The sequence below is a fragment of the Pleurodeles waltl genome, chromosome 4_1 (genome assembly GCF_031143425.1).
Source record: "Pleurodeles waltl isolate 20211129_DDA chromosome 4_1, aPleWal1.hap1.20221129, whole genome shotgun sequence".
NCBI lineage: Eukaryota > Metazoa > Chordata > Amphibia > Caudata > Salamandridae > Pleurodeles > Pleurodeles waltl.
This window is the reverse complement of record NC_090442.1, coordinates 289439224-289462123: the sequence shown is the minus strand read 5'-3', so window position 1 is coordinate 289462123 and position 22900 is coordinate 289439224. Positions and strand designations below refer to the sequence as shown.

General features: G+C 43.0%; 1 protein-coding gene across 3 annotated transcripts in view; it reads right to left on the bottom strand.

Annotated features, from left to right (window-relative positions):
* Window positions 1–22900, bottom strand: part of TMEM19 (transmembrane protein 19) — a 547743-nt gene that overhangs the window by 18539 nt on the left and 506304 nt on the right. The window lies entirely within an intron of this gene.

Below are 22900 nucleotides of genomic sequence, written 5' to 3'. Positions count from 1 at the left end.
AATGTCGACCTAATTGGTTGCCTTTCTCTCTGGAAAGGATTTTGATGGAGTGTAAGGTGGTGAATTAATGTCTCATTTAGAATGCCAGAGTTGAGAATGGGCTATTTAATTTTCTTCATGTGTTTGCGTTTGCAACTTCAGCGATATTTGTGATTGACGGGTTTCTTTACAGGCATAAAAGGTGTGACCCCCAAGGGTTCTAGTGACTTAATGAAAGTGAGACGTCAGGTAACGTTGCAATTATGTTTATGAAGAGCATTTCAAAGTTAGGCTGCATGACCAAGAGAGATTTCCGTCAATCAATCTTCGAGTCACGCAGATCTCAAAGCGGTCAATCCCCGTGTAACAGTTACGTCCCAGGACTAGCCCTTGCACAAGCACCTGGAGTTTACTATGCCAGACCTGTAGTAGTTTATGTGCCTTCAATATTACTATGCACTCACACCACTTGATATTTGACCATAACAATTTGAGCACGTGCTACACGGAGAAAAGAGTACACTTGACAATAAGTATTGCCCCTCTCTAAGGGAGAAAAACAGCAAAGGTGGCACAGAAATAAAGTGTTTACTGACCCCCTTTGTCACACTTGTTGATAATTATAAGAACGCCGTTTTTTCCTTCTTGCTCCCTGTGCTCCAAGGTACTGTTGCAATATATGACTAACAGGTTTATATTTAGCCGTCTTTTTATACAAGTTTTTAAAGACAGCAAATCATTTTTTTAATATTCCATGTGGTGTTTTTAGGTTGCACACTAAACGTGCAATCATGTTGTTAACACAGTCAACCAGCTGAGCAATAAAAAGCAATATTATATGTGCAGTGCCTAAATAACCATACACAGTATACTTCTAATAATCCCCTACTAATACAGTAATTCACCTACCCATCAGCAATTATATAACCTCATAGGTTAAAAAAAAAAAAAAAAAAAAAAGAAAAGACCAAAAACAACCCCTAAAATATTCTAAATATATTACTAAAATTCAACCAATATATGTCCAATCATAGCTAGTGCAAAGAACCCCAGATCATTAAAGTGCCATATTTCAAACGAGGAGCTATGAGTAATGCATATTTAAAGTGCAAGATAGTCGAGTGCTATCATAAATATTGCAAAGAGCATTACCTTAAAGTGCAATATACACCAAAAAATATGAAAAATTATGTAAAAAAGAAAAGAAAAAAAAAACGAAAAAAAAACACAGCCCTCAAAACTAGTTTACTGCAAACATGGAAATGTCTTCATCTTCGACATCATGGTCACAGCATATCTCTCAAGTGCAAAATCCTTGGGCAAACTAATAGCCATGAATACTCTACCTTTTGTAAACTGCATTATTCCACCCACCCCACCCGAATCCAGCAAAAAGAAGAAAAAAAAACGCCACAATTGCTCAAATCTAACAATTTGGTTATTCCTTTGGGCATACATATTCTCCAACTGTCATATTTTATTCATTTTAGTTTGCTATTGCTCACATGATTTACATCTAGAAGTTTTCCAAAAATGTTGTATAGACAATCTGGTGACAGATAATAGATAAACCTTTGCTCTGATCACAGTCATAAGGACTCTTATATCAATGAGACTGCTGGATTCGAGACGACAGCACCTCTGCGTGTAGGTGGCACACTAAACGTGCTTCTCACTCACACACCAGTTGGCAACTGTTGGCCCAATCCTCCCAGCTCTCTAGCAGCACCTCACCCAAACCCAAACGGTGAAGGTGATTTGTGGCAGCCTAGCACATGGAGCTCTGAAGATCCCTCAAGGAAGTCGTGGTGAACAAGCCTTACCCTCTTTTCGCTCTAAATACAAGTCTCTTACACCCCACCACACGCTCTCCCCATCACACACACGAAAGGAAAAGCAGGATAGTTTAATACATTTATTGTGAAAAAATGCACAAGCTGCTATGATTAGGATAATGAGGAATAACAATCAGGATTGTGAAGATTAGAGATGTAAAGATAAAAACGCCAACATATTGCCATAAACATGAATATTTATAATGTCTATCTAAAGCCTATTCTCTAGCGAGAGCATGGGGGTATAAGCCCAATCTGTCTGTGCAGTGTCCATGATACGCACACCCCACCCAGTTACCTTAGTACAAGGTTGGGCGTTCAGTCTCCAGGTCAGGCTCCTAGAGACACAAAGGCTGAGGTTTGGCGGCAAACTGGCATGCAGTGTAGATGGAAAATCATGGCTGGAAACCACTCTAAAGCCCTTTGTACTACAAGGTGTTTATTTAAGGAAAATGTTTTGTTCTTGCAAAATAGCCTGACGCAGGTATGTAACCAAGTGTTAGACTATGCAGTCTTGTGGCGGCAAAACAAAAATATTATCCTGTATTCTTATTCTGTTCCCAGGGTAGAGAAACACGATGAAAATATGTCATGCATAACACGGATAGCAATGCTCTCGCAGAATTGCAACAAATTACGAAAATAAAAACATCACCACTAAAACAAGTTGTGCTAAAATGAATAAAACGGTTACATGAAAACAGAGCATATTATCAGGGTGAAAGGGCACAGGCCTCAAGCCTATGGTAAGCCAAATACTGTACCCAGGAAAGGAGCTAAAATGGACCCACATCATCACAAAGCCTCAATATTTGCCAAAAACCCCAAAAGGATGACTAGTAAACCAAGTTCCACCTTCTTAGATAGTTGCCGATATATAAACAAATATCCGTTGCCAAAAATGATGCAGGACAGTGAAAACATAAAAAAAAAAAAAAAAAAAAACAATGTGCCCAGTCTCCCTGCACCATTGTAGTGTATCTAAAACATGCATTTAAAACGTTAGGGAAACATTTATTTCAAAATGCATTTTAGTTTATTAAGTTCACACTTCCCATGTCATCGCTTTTAAGACAATAATTGCAAAGAGATTTTCAACCTACAATACACTCTTTACTGTGTGTGTCGAATGTATTCACCTTCCACACCACTGAGGTCAGGGGAATATTTAGGTCTCACTGACTGCATTTAACTTTCTATCAAACCGATTTTTCAGTAGTTTAATTAAAAGTGATAGTTGTTCACATATTATATACTGCTCTCTTGAAATCACTGGGACTCCTACTCACTGTTTTTACTAGCTTTGAAGCCTTACATAGCATTTAAAAACGCTGCTCATTCTTCTTCACTGCATACGTATGGACATGAAAATGTTTAGCGTGAAAAAGACAATGGAGAGGGTATACATTTAAAAGCAAAACAAATCATCTCATGTCCCACGCATTCTGAGGCCGATCCTCACTATTGGTTGGTTCAGGAGCTAAATGGCACTGATAAGCTTTTTAAAAATAAATAAATTAAAAAAAAGAAAAGAAAAAAAAACCTGTACAGATATTTCCCCATGTTTAAACTTTGTGCAAGTCTAATGTCAAAAATAATTTTCTTTCTTGCATTCCAAGTTGTAAGATATATTTTCAATTAATAGACAGGCAAGTGATACCTTAACAAAGAACCAGAATATAATTTAAACAGAGCTATACCAGGCCAAGGTCGAAGTTAAAACAGTATGCTGATGACAGTTGGTGTCCTCTAAGATGTGTCCCTCTCCTGTGATGTATCATTTCAAAACCTATTATGGCAGATATAGGCCCTCTTTATGACCCTGGGGGTCCACGGACCAGCAGGGCTGCTGTGGCAGTCTCACCACTGTTGGACTGGATGTGCTCACCGCAATATTACGAACACAGTGGTTTGCCACTGCCAAAGTGCCCGTCCCTGCCCATCAGAAGTCAGATAACTGCTGAGGTTATTCAGACTTGGGACACCGCCAGCATTTTCCTGGCCGTCTCATTGCCACAAAATGCTGGCGGTAAGTTATCCGGATGACAGCAACTTGCGTTCCTGTCGCCGGGATACCCCTCCCCCCCAACTTCGCACACACACACACACAGACCCCCCCACTCACAACTTTCACCCCAATAGACACGCATACATACCCATACACATCTCGCACACACACTCACCATCCCCTCCACCCCCTCCTTTCAACTACATCCATCCATACACGTACCTGCATGCACTCGCACCGCCCCTTACACATTCACCTATGCACACCCCCCCACCCCCGTCCACATTTACACGAAGGCACACACACACACCCTCCCCTCGCGGATGGCACTTACCTCATCAGACAAGGTGCTCCTCCGTTGGCGGACGGGACTGGCGCTCCAACCACCACACCACCAGAAAATTGCCACACAGAATTACTGGTTGTAATTCTGCGGGAGATCTTTTTCTGGCATGGGGGTCCCAGCAGTGGAACCTCCTAAGCGCCGTGATGAATGCCACCGGATATCCGACCGCCGCCGACTACTGCAGTCATAATGAGGGCCAAAGCCTCTCAATGGCAAGACTGAGTTCAACTTCACAACACATACTTGGGTTCTATGTCCCCATGTCCTGGCTGTGGGGTGCCACAGGGATAATTTTACTGCCAATTTGCCGAGGACCTGTGGCAAAATTTACTCTCCATCTTGTATGTGTGTGTGTGTGTGTGTGTATATTATATATATGTATAAAAAAAATCACACACTTAATGAAAAAAAAAAAAAAAGGATAAGTTCTAGTCAGGAAAGCTATTCATTCTTTCTGTAAAACCCTAAACTACTGAACTGTACAAATATTAGAAAATCTAAAGTTAGTCATAGCTTACATTTATAATTTATGCACCACCTTATATAAAAGGTTATTCTTTAGATTCCAACCAAGCAAATTATAAAAACATACATTTATAAAGTTATACTTGTACCTTTAATTTCTAATTCATGCAACACCTTCAATTATTATAACTCTTGCACCTCCATAGACACTGTGTTGAAGCCACACTACACATTAACTATAACTGGAGGTGTGGGCCACTTGTGACGAGATTACAACTACCATCTTAGATTGGGCTCAAACCCATTATTATGGTGATTTAGGTGCTTTAGGTGCGGGTGCAGTCCTTACTACAGTCTTCAGCCTCACCCCTTGCATTGTGTTGCACACAATTCCCTGGAAGGCCAGTGTATTGTGGTATGATTTAGCTAGAGATGTGCAACGTCTGAATGCGTGTCACATTTCTGTCACACAAGACAACTGACACCACAATCACCAATGGCCCGACTTAGGCGCTGGTCTAAATACTCATTACTCTCAAAAAATCATTGGCTAAAGGGGGTGACCCACAGGCACACTTTTAATCTACTATCGTATGGGGTGAACAAGAATATGAGTGATACTTTCGGCAAGAAAGGTCCTATTTTCTAATAATTATTTCTATTATTTTTTTTTCCTTTTTGCAAAGCTCTCGTGTACAACTAAGACCACCTCTAGCCCAGGCATGAAAGGACTTAAAACTATGAGAAAAGCAATAGCAGTCAACTGGTTAATCAGCATCCTCGTGAAATAAAGTAAACAAAACCTCTTTATTCTACTTGCTCCTCCTCGTGCCCCAGAAGTGGATGGTAGTGCTCATGCCCTCTCCACAAACGTGTATATAAACTTTGCTGTTGCTCCTGTGTTTGGCTACGCTGTTGTGTCTGGCTCCCTCTTCTTCTCCTGTCTGTACTGCTACTTGTACCAATCATACAGCACCATCTCATTCTTTAGCAAGGTTGAGGGTGCATGCCGCAGAGTAGGGTGCCCAAGCAGGCGGAGATAAAACTGTGTATTACACCTGGAGGCTGAGCCGCTTCATGACTCGGGAAGAAAAAAGAACTCAACATCCACTCAAGTTGCAACCTTACACTGGTTTAGATGTTTCAATCTCATGAAGGTACAACCATTTCCTTTGTCACAGGCAGACTGTCGCTGGCCACCTAAACTTGCTGAATGGCTCAAAATTATGCAAAATATTTGCTGGACTGGATGGATTGGACTCAGATTCTTATGTGTAAGGACAAGACAAAAGTGCTCTTGGTTCTTGACACGTTACATTCTTCAAAAGCACTTTTGTTGGAGTCAGGGACTAAATAAGTCATAGTATGGAACAGGAATGCCATTTGGTATAACCAATTTGTGATAATTTCTAGTGGTAAAGGTGACCACATTTAGTCGACTAGCTCACTGCAGCACTCCATGGGCAGTCAACCAATGTTTAAGTTGTCTGGGCAATGCAAGCACAATATAGAGTGTGCAATTTGCACTGAATGTATTCTATGCTATGTTGTATAGCTGTACAGAGGATGAAACTGCACATATGTCCAAAGCAAAGGCTTACCTATTTGTTAAACCTCAACAAGCAAAGAAAACAACCACTATTTTATCAAAAGCTAAGAAAACAGTAAAGAAATTAGAAACACCTGTCAACACAATAACCAAAGTTTACCTTCTTGGGATCTATTGAGAAGTATTTCGATTAAAACACCGATTTGTTCCACTACAGCAGACTGTCCGTATCAGCACCTTGATACCCTCACAGGTGATGAGCAGCATTCTACAAATCCACCTTACATAATAGTACAATGAACGTTTCTGAATGTCCCTCAACATTTCTTACATCCTAGTTTGTTATTTTCTTATCTACCAGGGAGGACCGAGCCATCAAGGAACCATTGGTCTACCTAGTTAACAGACTGCTCTGTAGAAGCCTTAGAAGCTTTGTTCATCTTGTCCAAGTTTCATATGTGCTCATTGTTGAATTAACTGTTGCACGTGCTTTAATGTATTTGAAGGAGAACAAGGAATGGACTCTTATGTGCGTCTACAGTGAATACGTTTGAAGTGTTAATACACAAGTTGTTCACAAAGCAACCAAATGAGCAAGATGAAATGCTGGATGTAATTTATTTGCTTCCTAAAGCTTTAATGCATTAAAAAACAAAACTTGATTGACAAAGTGAGCATGGCACAACAATTTTTAAATAAGAGCAACGGCTCTTTTTTTGGGGAGAAAGCAGTAGTCAAACTGGTTCAATTAGCAGGACCTCTAAACTGTTACTGACATACTTCATGTTAACAAAATTTAAGTAACCCAAAGGTTCTTAGTTTGTAATGATGGCAAAACGTATGAGAAAGACTGCTTACACGTGGTCGACTGGGATGTCAAGGTCTTTCCTCAGACACCTCATTAACCTGAGATTGTAGTTAAGAAAACAACTTAGATAATAAAGCGTGGACACAAATTCTTGCTGACATTCCAGAATCAAACAGGCATCAAATCTTGTTAATAATCCTGATCAAAGAAGGAGTACAAAAAGTGTAGCATATAAAACTAAGACTGATTTACACAATTATTGTGTTTAGAAGATTTTTTTTTTTAACTCCCCAGATTGACAATGGACAATGCACATTATGGCATGCCTAACATCAAGATGAAGCTACAAACTGGAAGTGGCTATTTATTGCCCTAACGATTAAGCATCATTATCAGTGTCATTTCCTTTTACATATTTCCTTGGAACATTGCTGGATATGACCATCTGAAACTGCACCAAAAAAAAAAAAAAATGGTGGATTCAGTCTTTCAAGTGTTCGCCATCAAAGCAGACCAAACATTAAAGGTCATGGATGACGGGCAAACAATGGGATTGGCAAATGTACAGGTAACTGGGGCAACACTCACTACAACTAAACAAAACAAATATATTTTACTTGAATTGGGAAAGCAGATAGCTTAGTAAATCTATTTCTGAACAAAGTTTGCCCTGTCTGTATTTGTTAGCTGCTGTTATTTCACTTAATCAAAAACCAATGTCAAAATGTTACCATGATTAATATTTGGTAGATATGAACTCCATACATGGTCACAATCCATCCAAAATTAGAAATGCCTGTTCAAAAAGTCACTCTGTTATTTGTTATTTTTTTTTAACAAAGTTTGAAACTATAAACCTCACTAATGGCAGCAATCATTTTTCCCCATCAGCTTCAACCCGGTCCCTAAAGAACACTGCAATGCCATGGCTAAGGATATATGGAAAATGTTACTTACCCAGTAGACATCCGACTGTGGCATGTAGTGCTGTAGACTCGGATGCTTTGCATAAGTCCGCCATCTAGTGTTGGGTTCGGAGTGTAACAAGTTGCTTTTATTCAAAGGTTTTCACGTCACTGGATTGAGTGACTCCTCCTCTCGGTAATACTGCGCATGGAATCCTTTGGTAGATTATTTTTTTCCCCCGCAGGAGGGTGAAGTAAAGAGTGTATAAATGTATATATAGATATATATAGTTAAGAAATGAGATGTCCATGCAATGTACATACATATTTACAATTTATTGTACAACAATGGCTACAGGCTCCCGGTGAGGAGGGAGGGCGCATGTGAATCTACAGCACTACATGCCACACAGATGTCTACTGGGTAAGTAACATTTTCCGTTCAATGGCATGTGTCGCTGTAGATACCCATGCTTTTAGCCTGTAGGGGTTGGAGTAGTTTGAAATAGTGTTCCAAGTATTGCCTGTCCAACGTTTGCTTGTTGGCGAGAACACATCCACACAGTAGTGTTTAGTAAATGTGTGTAGTGTAGATCATGTGGCAGCTTTACATATGTCTCCCATTGGTATATTCCCTAAGAATGCCATTGAAGCTCCCTTTTTCCTAGTGGAATGTGCTTTAGGAGTTACTGGTAACAGTCTTTTAGCTTTAGGATAGCAAGTCTGAATACACTTCACTATCTATTTGGCTAATCTAGTTTTTGAAACAGGATTACCTTTGTGAGGGTCTGAAAATGCTACAAAGTTGTTTGGATTTTCTGAAATCTTTTGTTCTGCTTATATAGTACATGAGAGCTCTTTTAACATTAAGAGTGTGAAGAGCTCTTTCAGCAACTGAATCTGGCAGTGGAAAGAAGGCTAGCAATTCCGCTGACTGACTGATATGAAAAGATGAAACCACCTTTGGTAGGAACTTTGTATTTGTTCCAAGAACTAATTTATCTTTATGGAGTTAGAAGAAAGGTTTTTCTAAAGTGAACGCTTGAATTTAGCCAACTCTTCTTATAGAAGTACAAGAATGCATGGGTTCAAATGGTGGCCCCATAAGTCTTGTGAGTACAATATTAAGATTCCACACAGGAGCTGGAGGAACTCTAGGTGCAATAACCCTTTTATGACTTTCCATGAGGCCTTTATAACAGGAATCCTGAACAGGGAAATACATTGTCTGTTTTGAAGGTAAGCAGCTATAGCTGTTAAATAAATCCTAATAGATGAATATGCCAGATTTGCTTTTCCAGTGAAGCAAATGGCAAACGATATTTTGTACTGAAGCTTTAAATGGGTCAATATTTTTGGGTTGACAATTGACAAAACGTTTTCATTTAGATGCATAACATTGTCTAGTTGTGGGTTTGCGTGCTTCTTTTAGAATATCCAAACATTCAGATGGAAGTTGTAAATAGCCAAACTATGACTTCAGGAGCCAAATAGCCAGGTTGAGTGTGCTGGGACTTGGATGTCTGATTTGGCCTCTCCTTCAGCAAATCCAGTCTATTTGGAAGCTTGTGATGTGGTACTACAGACAGGTCCAATAGTGTTGTGTACCAACATTGACACGCACATGTTGGAGCTAGGAGTATCACAGTGAGTGAGGTTTGTTTCATCTTTATTATCAGAGATGAAATTAGTGGGAGAAGTGGAAAAGTGTAAGCAAATATCCCTGACCAATTCCTCCATAGAGCACTGCCCTTGGATTGAGGGTGTGGGTACCTGGATGGGAAGCTTTGGCATTTTGCATTTTCTTTTGTGGTGAAAAGGTCTTCTCTGGGGTTCCCCACATTTGGAAGTATTGTTGGATCACACTGTGGGTGATTTTACCATTCGTGGACTTGTTGCTGCATCCTGCTTAAGAGGTCCGCTAGTTGATTGTGTATCCCTGGAAGATATTCTGCCACTAATTGAATGCAACTGTGAATCACCCACTTCTAAATTGTGCTAAAAGGGGCAATTGAGATGAGTGTCCCCCCCCCTGTTTTTGCAGATAATACATTGTGGTCATATTGTCTGTATTAACACAATCTTGTGTATGATTTGTGTCTGAAAAGCTGAGCGCTAGGAATACTGCTAGTACTCCCAAGTAGTTTATATGATATGATAAGTCCCATTCCCCTTGTATAGTGAGGTTGTTGAGTGAGCTCACCCAACGTATCAGTGATGCATCTATTGTGATTGTGGTCTGAGGCACTGGGTCCTGAAAGGGTCACCCCTTTGATAGGTTGGTGTAATTCCACCGATTCAGAGAGCGGCAAGTCTGGTGGTCCAACAACACTAGGTCCTGAATTTGACCCTGTAACTGAGACCATTGCTGAGAAAGGCACTGCTGTAGTAGTTGCATGTGTAGTCTTGCATTGGGGACTATGGCTATACATGAAGCCATCATTCCCAATAGTTTCTACACTAGTTTTACTGTGTAAATTTAGTTGTATTGAAGTTGAGATATGAGATTGGGAAATGCTTGAGTCCTTATTGGGTTTGGATACGCTAATCCTGACTGAGTGTTCAGAACTGCTCCCAGATACAGTTGTATCTGTGATGGTTGCAGGTGAGATTTGTAGTAATCGATTGTGAATCCTAGATTTTGTAGGATATCTATAGTATATTGAGTACGCTGACAAATTTGAATTGTACTGGCCTTTATGAGTCAGTCGTCTGGAATTGAGAAGACATGTATGTGTTGTCTTCTGAGAAATGCTGCAACCACCTCTAAGCATTTGGTGAACACCCTTAGTGCTGTTGTTACTCCAAATGGCAGCACTTTGAATTTGTCCTGTTATGACGAATCTTCAATATTTGATGAGCTGGATGTATGGTAATGTGGAAATAAGCATCTTTGAGGTCTATTGCTGTCATCTAATCCTGTTTTTGTAGTAGGGGAATGACGTCTTGTCGAGTGACCATATGAAAGTGTTCTGAAAGGATGTATCGATTGAGGGATCTGAGATCGAAAATTGGTCTTAGAGTACCGTCTTTCTTTGGTATATAGTGCATATGCTCTGGGTCCTTGTTGGGATATAGGTACTATCTCTATGACTCCTTTGAATAGTAGTGATTGTACCTCTTGTTTCAACAGAGTGAAATGCTCCCGAGTAAGCCTGTGTGAATGTGAGGGAATATTTGGTGGAGTGGAAATGAGTTCTAGACAATAACAATGTTGGATATTAGACAGAACCCACTGGTCTGTAGTGATGTTGTGCCATTGTGCATAGAAATGTACCAGTCTTCCTCCCACAGGAGATGTGTGCTCTGTGGGAAAGGTGAGAAAGCCACTGTTTGAGGTAGAGGAACCTCTGGAATTAGATGATTTACCTCTTCCTCTATTGTTGGATCCTCTGTAGGAACCTCTAAATGATCCTCTCGTGTAGAAGCGTGTGGATTGTTTTTGTTGCGATGTTGCTGTCTCGGTGGCTGATGCTTTGAAACCCCTTCCAAACTGTGATCTACGAAAAGTCCCTCTAGTGGGTGTGGTGTATAACGCACCCATTGCTTTAGTGGTTTCAGAATCCTTTTTAAGTTTATCTATAGTTGTTTCAACTTCTGGGCCGAATAGATGTTGCTTGTCAAACGGCATGTTTAAAACAGCTTGCTGTATTTCAGGTTTGAATCCTGAACGTCTTAACCAGGCATGTCTTCTAATAAGTACACTGGTGTTGATTGCTCAGGCTGCTGTATCAGCTGCATCCGTAGCAGATCTAACAGCATTGTTAGAAACTGCCCCCCCCCCCCCTCCTGTTACTAATTGTTGTCTCCTTTTTTGGTGCTCTGGTGAGAGGAATTGCAACAGTTGTTCCATTTCATCCCAGTCGGCCCTATCATACCTAGCTAAAAGGGCAAGTGAGTTGGCTATCCTCCAGTGATTTGCAGCTTGTGAAGCTACCCTTTTACCTGCTGCATCCATTTTCTTGCTCTCTGTCTGGAGGAGGAGTGTTTCCTGTAGGCTGGCAACTGGCCCTTTTCCTTGCTGCGCTAACCACAATTGAGCCAGGTGGACCTGAGTTTTAATAAACTCTGGTTCTAAGGGTGCAGGTTTATATTTTTAATCCACTCTTGGAGTGACAATTCTGGCTTTGACTGGTTCTTTGAAAATGTCAGAAACATGTCTGAGCATTCCTGGAAGCATTGGGAAGACATTGATAGTGTGTAGGTGCTAATGTGTCAACAAGGAAATCTTGCTCTATGTGATCTGTATACATCTGCATGTTATGATAGACAACAGCTCTCACTATAACTTGGTTATATGTAGTAGTGTCTTCTGGGGGTGGGGGTGAAGGTCTAGCAGGATACAAGTCTGGATCGTTTGGAAGAATGGTATCAGGATCATATGGAAAATGTCACTTACCCAGTGTACATCCGTTTGTGGCATGAGACGCTGCAGATTCACATGCTGTGCATTATCCTGCCATCTAGTGTTGGGCTCAGAGTGTTACAAGTTGTTTTTCTTCGAAGAAGTCTTTGAGTCACGAGACAGAGGGACTCCTCCCTTTCGGCTCCATTGCGCATGGGCATCGACTCCATTTTAGATTGTTTTCCCCGCAGAGGGTGAGGTGGGAGTTGTGTATATAGTAAAGGTGCCCATGCAATGGAGTAAGTATGTATGTACATAATGTGTATAAAAATAGTATGTATTTACAAGTTTCATTCAACTTATAACGCCTACAGGCTCCCGGGGAGGAGGGAGGGCGCATGTGAATCTGCAGCGTCCCATGCCGCAAACAGATGTACACTGGGTAAGTGACAGTTTCCGTTTGATGGCATGTGTAGCTGCAGATACACATGCTGTGCATAGACTAGTAAGCAGTAATCACCCCAAAAAGCGGTGGCTTAGCCTGTAGGAGTTGAAGTTGTCTGAAATAATGTTCGTAATAAGGCCTGTCCTACTGTGGCTTGTTGTGTTGTCAACACATCTACACAGTAATGTTTTGTGAATGTATGAGGCGTAGACCATGTGGCTGCCTTACAGATTTCTGTCATAGGTATGTGTTGTGGCTGCTTAAGAATGTTGGGTACAGTCTGGAATCTCTGTCATTGAGATTCTAACTGAGTGGTCTCGAGGACGGTCTGCGGAGTGGAGAGATACTGGACGGTTGAGGAAATGGGAGCTGACGATGCTGTTGGGTTGGTGGTTTTTGAATAAAGCTCTTTACACTAAACTACCGTGTCAGAGCTTAACACTGGCGACGAGGTGACCACCAACCCAGAACCCACGGATTTCTACTCTTCTGTCGCGATGCCATTTCCCCAGGGACTTGCTGCGCTTTTCCTACCTGATCGAACGAAAGTGCCTGTTTTCCTGGTTGAACGGATGGTCTTCTCCGTGTTGTTGGCAGAGTAAGCGTCTCCGGCGACCTCCATCAAATTTTCCCTGTGTCAGCGGCAGCGTGGACGTTTTTCGCGGTCTCCACTAGGTGGGGGTGAGAACACGTTCCAGGAACAATTTCTGTCTGCTCTAGACAGTGGATTTGTTTGTGTTTTTATCCCTTCTTGCCGGCTACAGTTTTTTTCAGTTCAGCGCGAGCCTCCAACGGACCCAGCGCGCTCGAGTGGGCACGCACATTTGTTGCTACAGGAGCCTAGCAACGCGGCCCTGGCAACGAGAAGTATACGGAAGGCCTAATAACGCGAGCCTGCATTGCGTGCGCAGCCATAGCAACGCTGCCTAGCAACGCGCTTGCGTCTCAATCGTCCAAGCCAGATTTATATATATATATATATTTTTTTTTTCTTTTTCTCCTCTTCGTTGTGCAGTGCTACATTGTGGAACAGTTTAAAGGGATTTTCTTCTACAGTGGACTTAAGACGCGTTACAAGTTATGGCTACTCCTACAATGTCTCAGCCTCCTCCTTTTCTAACGGATAAAGGCGACCCGATTCTTCTGTGGAAGCGTTGGAAGAATCTTTTTGATTCCTATTTAATAGCGATAGGTGGGGAAAAGTTCTCTCCTGCAAGGAAACAAGCAGTCTTGTTGCACAATTTAGGAATTGAGGGCAGGAATATCTATGATAGTCTAGAGACCTTGTCCTTTGGAGGGGCAGAAGGTGAACCCAGAGACTGTTATGAGATGTCTGTGGCCATTTTAGCAGCACACTTTGAATCCAAACTCAATGTTGTTCTTGAGAGACACAAGTTTTTTGCACGCTCACAAGGGAAGTCTGAAAGTGGGGGTAATTACATTGCTGTTTTGCGCACGCTAGCACGCACTTGTGATTTTGGTGACATCACGGACTCCTTAATCCGTGACCAACTCGTCCGATGTACTAACAACAAGAGAGTTCAGGAGAAGCTACTGACGAAAAACCCAGGCTTAAGAGAGGCCATTGCAATTGTTGAAGGGATGGAGAGCACCAATAGTTGGATTTAGGAGATGAGTGGAGACAATGATTTGTGCATGGTTCAAGCACCGCATTTTCGCGAGGAGGTCTTGAGGGTTAGCTGTGACAGTGACAGTAAAACCCCAGGATTTACCCAAGAGAGGAAGAGAGAGCCTAGACTTCAGCGTTGTTTCCGTTGTGGTAATACAGGACATGCTGCGAACAGTCCTAATTGTTTCGCACGGAATTCTCAGTGTAGGAAGTGTGGGAAAAAAGGGCACTATGCTAGAGTCTGCAATAGTGACAAGAACAATATAGATGCTGTCACTGAGAATGTTAACAAGATGATCCTATGCATTGATTCGGATTCCGGCAACATTGTGAAGGAGTCTGGAATGGTAGATGTAGGACCTGTAACCATGCCTGAGTGTGCTATTGAGCTTGATGGAAAAATAGTAACAGTATTAGCTGATTCGGGTTCTCCTTATACTATGGTGGGTGACAAGAATTACCGGGCAATTTTTGGGGAGGGTTTCCATTTGTTAACAGCACCTGATATCAACCCTGTCAGTTATGGGGGGTCTAAAATAGAAGTGATAGGCTATAAGATCATGCGAATTCAATTCCAAAGTAAGGCCACTGTAGGGAAAGTTTATGTAGCAAAACGTGGGAACAATCTACTAGGTTGGCGTCACCAACGTGATATGGGGATTAAATTGGACCCCAATGCCAAGAGTCAGGTTATGGTAGTGAATGATAGCAACTTGGATCTTGATATTCTGAAGGATTTCCCTACTGTGTTCAGAGAAGAATTAGGTTGTCTGTCCAATTTTGAACACAGAATTATTCTTAAGAAGAATGACACTCCTTCTGTGCATAAAGTGAGAGGAGTTCCAAAATTAATGTTAGAACCTCTCAAAGTGGAGCTTAACAAGCTTTTGGATGCTGGTGTGATTGAGGAGATAGAGTCCTCTGAATGGTTGGCTCCCATTGTTCTAGCGCCGAAGGACAATGGGAGACGAATTCGCATGTGTGTGGACCTCCGAGACCTTAATAAGCATATTTGGGTTGATCGCCAACCCCTGCCCAATATTTCTGAGGAATTGTCAGGGCTTGGTGGTTCAAAAGTATTTAGTGTACTAGATTTGTCGTCAGCATATCACCAGGTTGTTTTACACCCAGACTCTAGACACCTCACGTCATTTGTAACTCCGCTAGGAGCTTATCAATTTCGTAGAATGCCTTTCGGGCTAGCCTCCGCTGCTGCCTGTTTTCAACGTATTATGAGGAAAGTTCTGGAGGGGGTTTTGGGTGTCCTAATCTTTCAAGACGACATTTTGGTTCATGGCAAAACGTTAGAGGAACATGATGAAATCCTTAGAGAAGTATTGTGTAGACTGGTTGGTTCTGGCCTCACGGTTAAGAAGGAAAAATGCAAGTTTAGAGTTTCTTCTGTGACCTACCTTGGTCATACTATTTCCAGTGAAGGGATTAAACCCAAGCTTGAGTTGGTTGATTCTATTATCAGCGCCCCTGAACCCAAAGACAAGGAGGGTGTGAGATCCTTTTTAGGGCTGGCAGAGTATTATTCTAAATTTGTTGCCAACTTTGCGAGCGTGACACAACCTTTGAGATCCCTGTTGAAAAAGGGAAACACATTTGCATGGTCTAGAGACTGTGCAGCTGCTTTCACTTTTGTGAAAGACTGTATTGGGAAAATGCCCACATTAGGCCATTTCGACACACACGCTAAAACCTTCTTGTACACTGATGCTAGTGTAACTGGATTGGGGGCAGTGTTGATCCAAAGAGAAAATCAAGAGGAGAAGGTCATTGCCTTTGCTTCCCGTTCCCTGAAGGGGTCAGAGCAACAGTATTCCGTTATTGAGAGGGAGGCTCTTGCGTGCTCATGGGCAGTCAAGCATTTCAGATTCTATCTGTGGGGTTTACCCTTTGTTGTGAGAACTGATCACAGACCCCTCGTACAAATTTTTTCTTCAAAGAAAAGTGAGGGATTGACACCTAGAATAAAGAGGTGGGTTGAAGGGTTAATGGAGTATAATTTTTCTGTTGAGTATGTGCCCGGACCGAAGAATACGGTAGCTGATTTCTTGTCTAGGAGTTCGATTGATAGTCATGACGAAAGCGAGGATGAGGGTGTCATTAGTTGGGTGAATGAGTTGGCTATAAGTGAAGATGAGTGGAAGACTGCTGTGGATCAAGATTCCATTAGACATGATCTTGCTGGTTACATTGTAAGAGGGTGGCCGGATTATAAGGACATTCCTGAACCTTTGAAGAGTTACTGGAACATTAGGGATGAACTGTCTTTAAGTGGTCGTGAGGTATTAAGGGGTACTAAATGCATACCTCCCACTGGTTTAAGAAATAAGATCATCAATTTGGCTCATGAGGGTCATTTGGGCAGGAATCTCACCAAATCAAGGTTGAGATTGATATATTGGTGGCCAGGGTTGGATCGTGAGGTCGAAGCGACCGTTAAAGATTGTGTGACATGTGCACGAAGTGACAAGAGTAAAGTGGTATCGAAACCCCCACTTTCCCCAGTTGCTGTGCCAGAAAGGCCCTGGGTGAAGCTAGGTCTAGATTTCATGGGCCCTTTCCATCTTCTCCCTGCTAGTGAACGGTATGTCATTCTCATGGTGGACTATACTTCAAGATGGGGAGTGACCAAGTGTGTTAACTCCCTAGATACCAGGACGGTGATTGAGTTTTTAATGGAGGAGTTCTCACGAGAGGGTGTACCCAGCCATTTGGTTACAGATAACGGGGTACAGTTGACATCCGTGGAGATGAAGTCCTTCTTGGACTCTTTAGCTATTGTGCATTTGAGAACTGCCTTGTACTTACCCCAGGCCAATGGTCTTGCAGAACGTATGAATAGGATGGTGAAGTACTGTGTCCAGGAAGCAGTTGAGACGCGAGTTTCTCTTGGGAGTCTCCTGAGAGACCAATGGTGGGCATATCGTAATACTCCCAATAGCGTTACGGGAATCGCCCCTTTTGAGTACATGAGGGGAAGGTTGGGTTGTAACAAGATGTTCCCAGCATGGTTCAGAGATAAGTTGGGATCATGTATTTCAGAGAAACTTGACCAGGAGAAACTTGGTAAAGCGTCCATGCGTAGGAGCGATCATCAACAAAAGTACAAATTGCGGTATGATTTCAAATCTTGTGTGTCCGATGTTGCATGGAAGGTTGATGACTTGGTATGGTTGAAAGACCCTAATTACAAAACTAAAGGGAGGTCAAGTTTCAAAGGCCCTTTCCGTATTAAGGAGGCGAGGGAAAATGTGGTTGTGCTGGATAATGGTGAAGTGTGGAGTATGTCCAGAATTGCAAAATGGAACTGTCCCAGGATTGATTCCGATAATCTGTGTAACCGAGGAGCGAACCACACCGCAAGGACAGAGTCCAAGGTAACACCATGCAAGACAACTCCTGTCAGACTCCGTTCTAAACCAGTGTGGTGGAAGGACTATGTTTCTTGAATTCGGATGTTTTTCCTGCATACTTCTGTGCAATTTAAATATTCTGTATTATCCTGTTATTCCGGCCATTACATTGTCATATTGTTGCTTATTTGTTTTATCCACACACGTGTTATATTTTCTTTTTTTTCCTTTTTTTGTTGTTGTTCCTTTTATGTATTCCATCTCTAGTGTAATAAGGGGGATGTGTTGTGGCTGCTTAAGAATGTTGGGTACAGTCTGGAATCTCTGTCATTGAGATTCTAACTGAGTGGTCTCGAGGACGGTCTGCGGAGTGGAGAGATACTGGACGGTTGAGGAAATGGGAGCTGACGCTGCTGTTGGGTTGGTGGTTTTTGAATAAAGCTCTTTACACTAAACTACCGTGTCAGAGCTTAACAGTAGATTTCCTAGAAAAGCCATTGTGGCGCCTTTTTACTAGTGGAGTGCGCCTTTGGTGTAATAGGTAGATCTCTTTTTGCTTTGATATAGCAGGTCTGAATACATTTCACTATCCATCTGGCAATGCCCTGTTTGGATCTTGGATTTCCTGCATGAGGTTTTTGGAAGGCTACAAACAATTGTTTTGCGAAACGGTTTTGTTCTATCAATGTAATACATTAGTACTCTTTTTAATGTCTAACGTATGTAAGGCTCTTTCGGCTACTGAGTCTGGTTGTGGAAAAAAGACTGGGAGTTCCACTGTTTGGTTTAGGTGGAACGGTGATATAACTTTTGGTAAGAATTTGGGATTTGTACGGAGAACCACTTTATGTTTATGTATTTGTATAAAGGGTTCTTGTATAGTAAATGCTTGTATTTCACTTACTCTTCTAAGAGATGTGATAGCTATTAGGAAGGCTACTTTCCAAGTTAAGTATTGCATCTCACAAGAGTGCATGGGTTCAAATGGTGGTCCCATGAGGTGTGTTAACACAATATTGAGGTTCCACGAGGGGACTGGTGGTGTTCTCGGGGGTATGATTCTTTTGAATCCCTCTATAAATGCTTTGATGACTGGGATTCTAAAAAGTGATGTTGAATGTGTAATCTGCAGATAGGCAGATATTGCTGTGAGATGTATTTTAATAGAAGAAAATGCTAGTTTAGATTTTTTAAGTGTAATAAGTAGCTTACAATGGTTTTTTGCGGAAGCATGTTGTGGTTCAATTTGATTATTATGGCAGTAATAAACAAATCTTTTCCATTTGTTTGCGTAACAATGTCTTGTAGTAGGTTTTCTGGCTTGTTTAATGACCGATACATTCTTGTGTAAGGTCTAAATGTCCAAATTCTAAGACTTCAGGAGCCAGATTGCTAGATTGAGCGATGCTGGATTCGGGTGTCTGATCTGTTGTTTGTGTTGAGTTAACAGATCTGGTCTGTTTGGTAGTTTGATATGAGGTACTACTGACAGGTCTAGTAGTGTTGTGTGCCACGGTTGGCGAGCCCAGGTTGGTGCTATTAGTATTAGTTTGAGTCTGTTTTGACTCAATTTGTTTACCAGATAAGGAAGGAGTGGGAAAGGGGGGGAAAAGCGTAAGCAAATATCCCTGACCAACTCATCCATAACGCATTGCCTTTGGACTAAGGGTGTGGATACCTGGACGCGAAGTCTTGGCATTTTGCGTTTTCTTTTGTTGCGACTAGATCTATTTCTGATGTTCCCCAGCGTAGAAAGTAAGTTTGTAGTATCTGGGGATAAATTTCCCATTCGTGTGTTTGTTGGTGAGCTCGACTGAGATTGTCGGCCAACTGGTTTTGAATCCCTGGGATGTATTGTGCTATTAGGCGAATATGATTGTGAATTGCCCATTGCCAAATCTTTTGTGCTAAGAGACACAGTTGTGATGAGTGTGTCCCTCCTTGTTTGTTTAGGTAATGCATTGTTGTCATGTTGTCTGTTTTGACAAGAATGTGTTTGTGGGCTATTAGTGATTGAAATGATTTCAATGCTAGAAACACTGCTAACAGTTCTAAATGATTTATATGCAGTTGTTTTTTGTGAATGTCCCATTGTCCCTGTATACTGTGCTGGTTGAGGTGTGCTCCCCACCCCATCATGGAAGCATCTGTTGTGATCACGTATTGAGGGACTGGGTCTTGGAATGGCTGCCCTTGGTTTAAATTCATAGGGTTCCACCATTGAAGCGAGAAGTGTGTCTGGCGGTCTATCAACACTAGATCTTGGAGTTGACCCTGTGCTTGTGTCCATTGTGTTGCTAGGCACTGTTGTAAAGGCCGCATGTGTAGTCTTGCGTTTTGGGACAATGGCTATGCATGAAGACATCATGCCTAGAAGTTTCATTACAAACCTCACTTGGCAGTGCTGGTTTCGGTACATGTTTAATATTATATTTTGGAAGGCTCGTACTCTTTGTGGATTTGGAGTGGCAATCGCCTTTTGTGTGTCGAGTGTTGCTCCCAAGTGTTGTATTTGGCACAGTTGTAGATATGATTTTTGGTAGTTTAGAAAGAACCCTGGTTTGTGTAGGGTTTCTATGACGTATTGTGTGTGTAGAAGACACTGTTGCTGAGTGCTGGTTTTTATTAACCAATCGTCCAAGTAAGGGAATACGTGCATGTGCTGTCTCCTGATGTGAGCGGCTACTACTGCAAGGCATTTTGTGAATACCCTTGGGGCTGTTATCCCGAATGGTAACACTTTGAATTGGTAATTATAAGGAAATGCCTCCTTGGCATGGTTACCCCCTGACTTTTTGCCTTTGCTGATGCCAAGTTATGATTTGAAAGTGTGCGGAGGCCTGCTAACCAGGCCCCAGCACCAGTGTTCTTTCCCTAACCTGTACCTTTGTCTCCACAATTGGCACACCCTGGCATCCAGGTAAGTCCCTTGTAACTGGTACCCCTGGTACAAAGGGCCCTGATGCCAGGGAAGGTCTCTAAGGGCTGCAGCATATCTTATGCCACCCTGGGGACCCCTCACTCAGCACAGACACACTGCTTGCCAGCTTGTGTGTGCTAGTGGGGATAAAATGACTAAGTCGACATGGCACTCCCCTCAGGGTGCCATGCCAACCTCTCACTGCCTATAGGTATAGATAAATCACCCCTCTAGCAGGCCTTACAGCCCTAAGGCAGGGTGCACTATACCATAGGTGAGGGCATAAGTGCATGAGCACTATGCCCCTACAGTGTCTAAGCAAAACCTTAGACATTGTAAGTGCAGGGTAGCCATAAGAGTATATGGTCTGGGAGTCTGTCATGCACGAACTCCGCAACACCATAATGGCTACACTGAAAACTGAAGTTTGGTATCAAACTTCTCAGCACAATAAATGCACACTGATGCCAGTGTACATTTTATTGTAACATACACCCCAGAGGGCACCTTAGAGGTGCCCCCTGAAACCTTAACTGACTACCCATGTAGGCTGACTGGTTTTAGCAGCCTGCCACACACCAGACATGTTGCTGGCCACATGGGGAGAGTGCCTTTGTCACTCTGTGGCTAGTAACAGCCTGTACTGGGTGGAGGTGCTTCTCACCTCCCCCTGCAGGAACTGTAACACCTGGCGGTGAGCCTCAAAGGCTCACCCCCTTTGTTACAGCACCCCAGGGCACTCCAGCTAGTGGAGTTGCCCGCCCCCTCCGGCCACAGCAGCACGTTTGGTGGCAAGGCCAGAGGAGATAATGAGAAAAACAAGGAGGAGTCACTGGCCAGTCAGGACAGCCCCTAAGGTGTCCTGAGCTGAGGTGACTGACTTTTAGAAGTGCCCCCCTCCCCTCAGGGAGGAGGCACAAAGAGGGTGTAGCCACCCTCAGGGCTAGTAGCCATTGGCTACTAACCCCCCAGACCTAAACACACCCCTAAATTCAGTATTTAGGGGCTTCCCAGAACCTAGGAAACTAGATTCCTGCAACATAAGAAGAAGAGGACTGCTGAACTGAAAAACCTGCAGAGAAGACGGAGACAAACTGCTTTGGCCCCAGCTCTACCGGCCTGTCTCCCCACTTCTAAAGACACTGCTCCAGCGACGCGTTCCCAGGGTCCAGCAACCTCTGAAGCCTCAGAGGACTACCCTGCATCTAGAAGGACCAAGATCTCCAGAGGACAGCAGCTCTGTTCCCCAAAGACTGCAACTTTGCAACAAAGAAGCAACTTTGAAACAACACACGTTTCCCGCCGGAAGCGTGAGACTTTGCACTCTGCACCAGACGCCCCTGGCTCGATTTGTGGAGAACAAACACCACAGGGAGGACTCCCCGGCGACTACGAGACCGTGAGTAGCCAGAGTTGACCCCCCTGAGCCCCCACAGCGACACCTGCAGAGGGAATCCAGAGGTGCCCCCCGGACCACGACTGCCTGCTTCAAAGACCCGACGCCTGGTAAAGACTCTGCATCCGCAGCCCCCAGGACCTGAAGGATCCGACCTCCAGTGCAGGAGCGACCCCCAGGTGGCCCTCTCCCTTGCCCAGGTGGTGGCTACCCCGAGGAGGCCCCCCCCTTGCTTGCCTGCATCGCTGAAGAGACCCCTTGGTCTCCCATTGATTTCTATTGCGAACCAGACGCTTGTTTGCACACTGCACCCGGCCGCCCCCGTGCCGCTGAGGGTGTATTTTCTGTGCTGACTTGTGTCCCCCCCCGGTGCCCTACAAAACCCCCCTGGTCTGCCCTCCGAAGACGCGGGTACTTACCTGCTGGCAGACTGGAACCGGGGCACCCCCTTCTCCATTGAAGACTATGCGTTTTGGGCACCACTTTGACCTCTGCACCTGACCGGCCCTGAGCTGCTGGTGTGGTAACTTTGGGGGTGCTCTGAACCCCCAACGGTGGGGTACTTTGGACCCAAACGTGAACCCCATAGGTGGTTTACTTACCTGCAAAAAACTAACAAACACTTACCTCCCCCAGGAACTATTGAAAATTGCACGGTCTAGTTTTAAAATAGCTATAGGTCATTTACGTGAAAACTGTATATGCTATTTTGCTAATTCAAAGTTCCTAAAGTTCATAAGTGAAGTACCTTTCATTTAAAGTATTACTTGTAAATCTTGAACCTGTGGTTCTTAAAATAAACTAAGAAAAGATATTTTTCTATAACAAAACCTATTGGCTGGATTTGTCTCCGAGTGTGTGTTCCTCATTTATTGCCTGTGTGTGTACAACAAATGCTTAACAC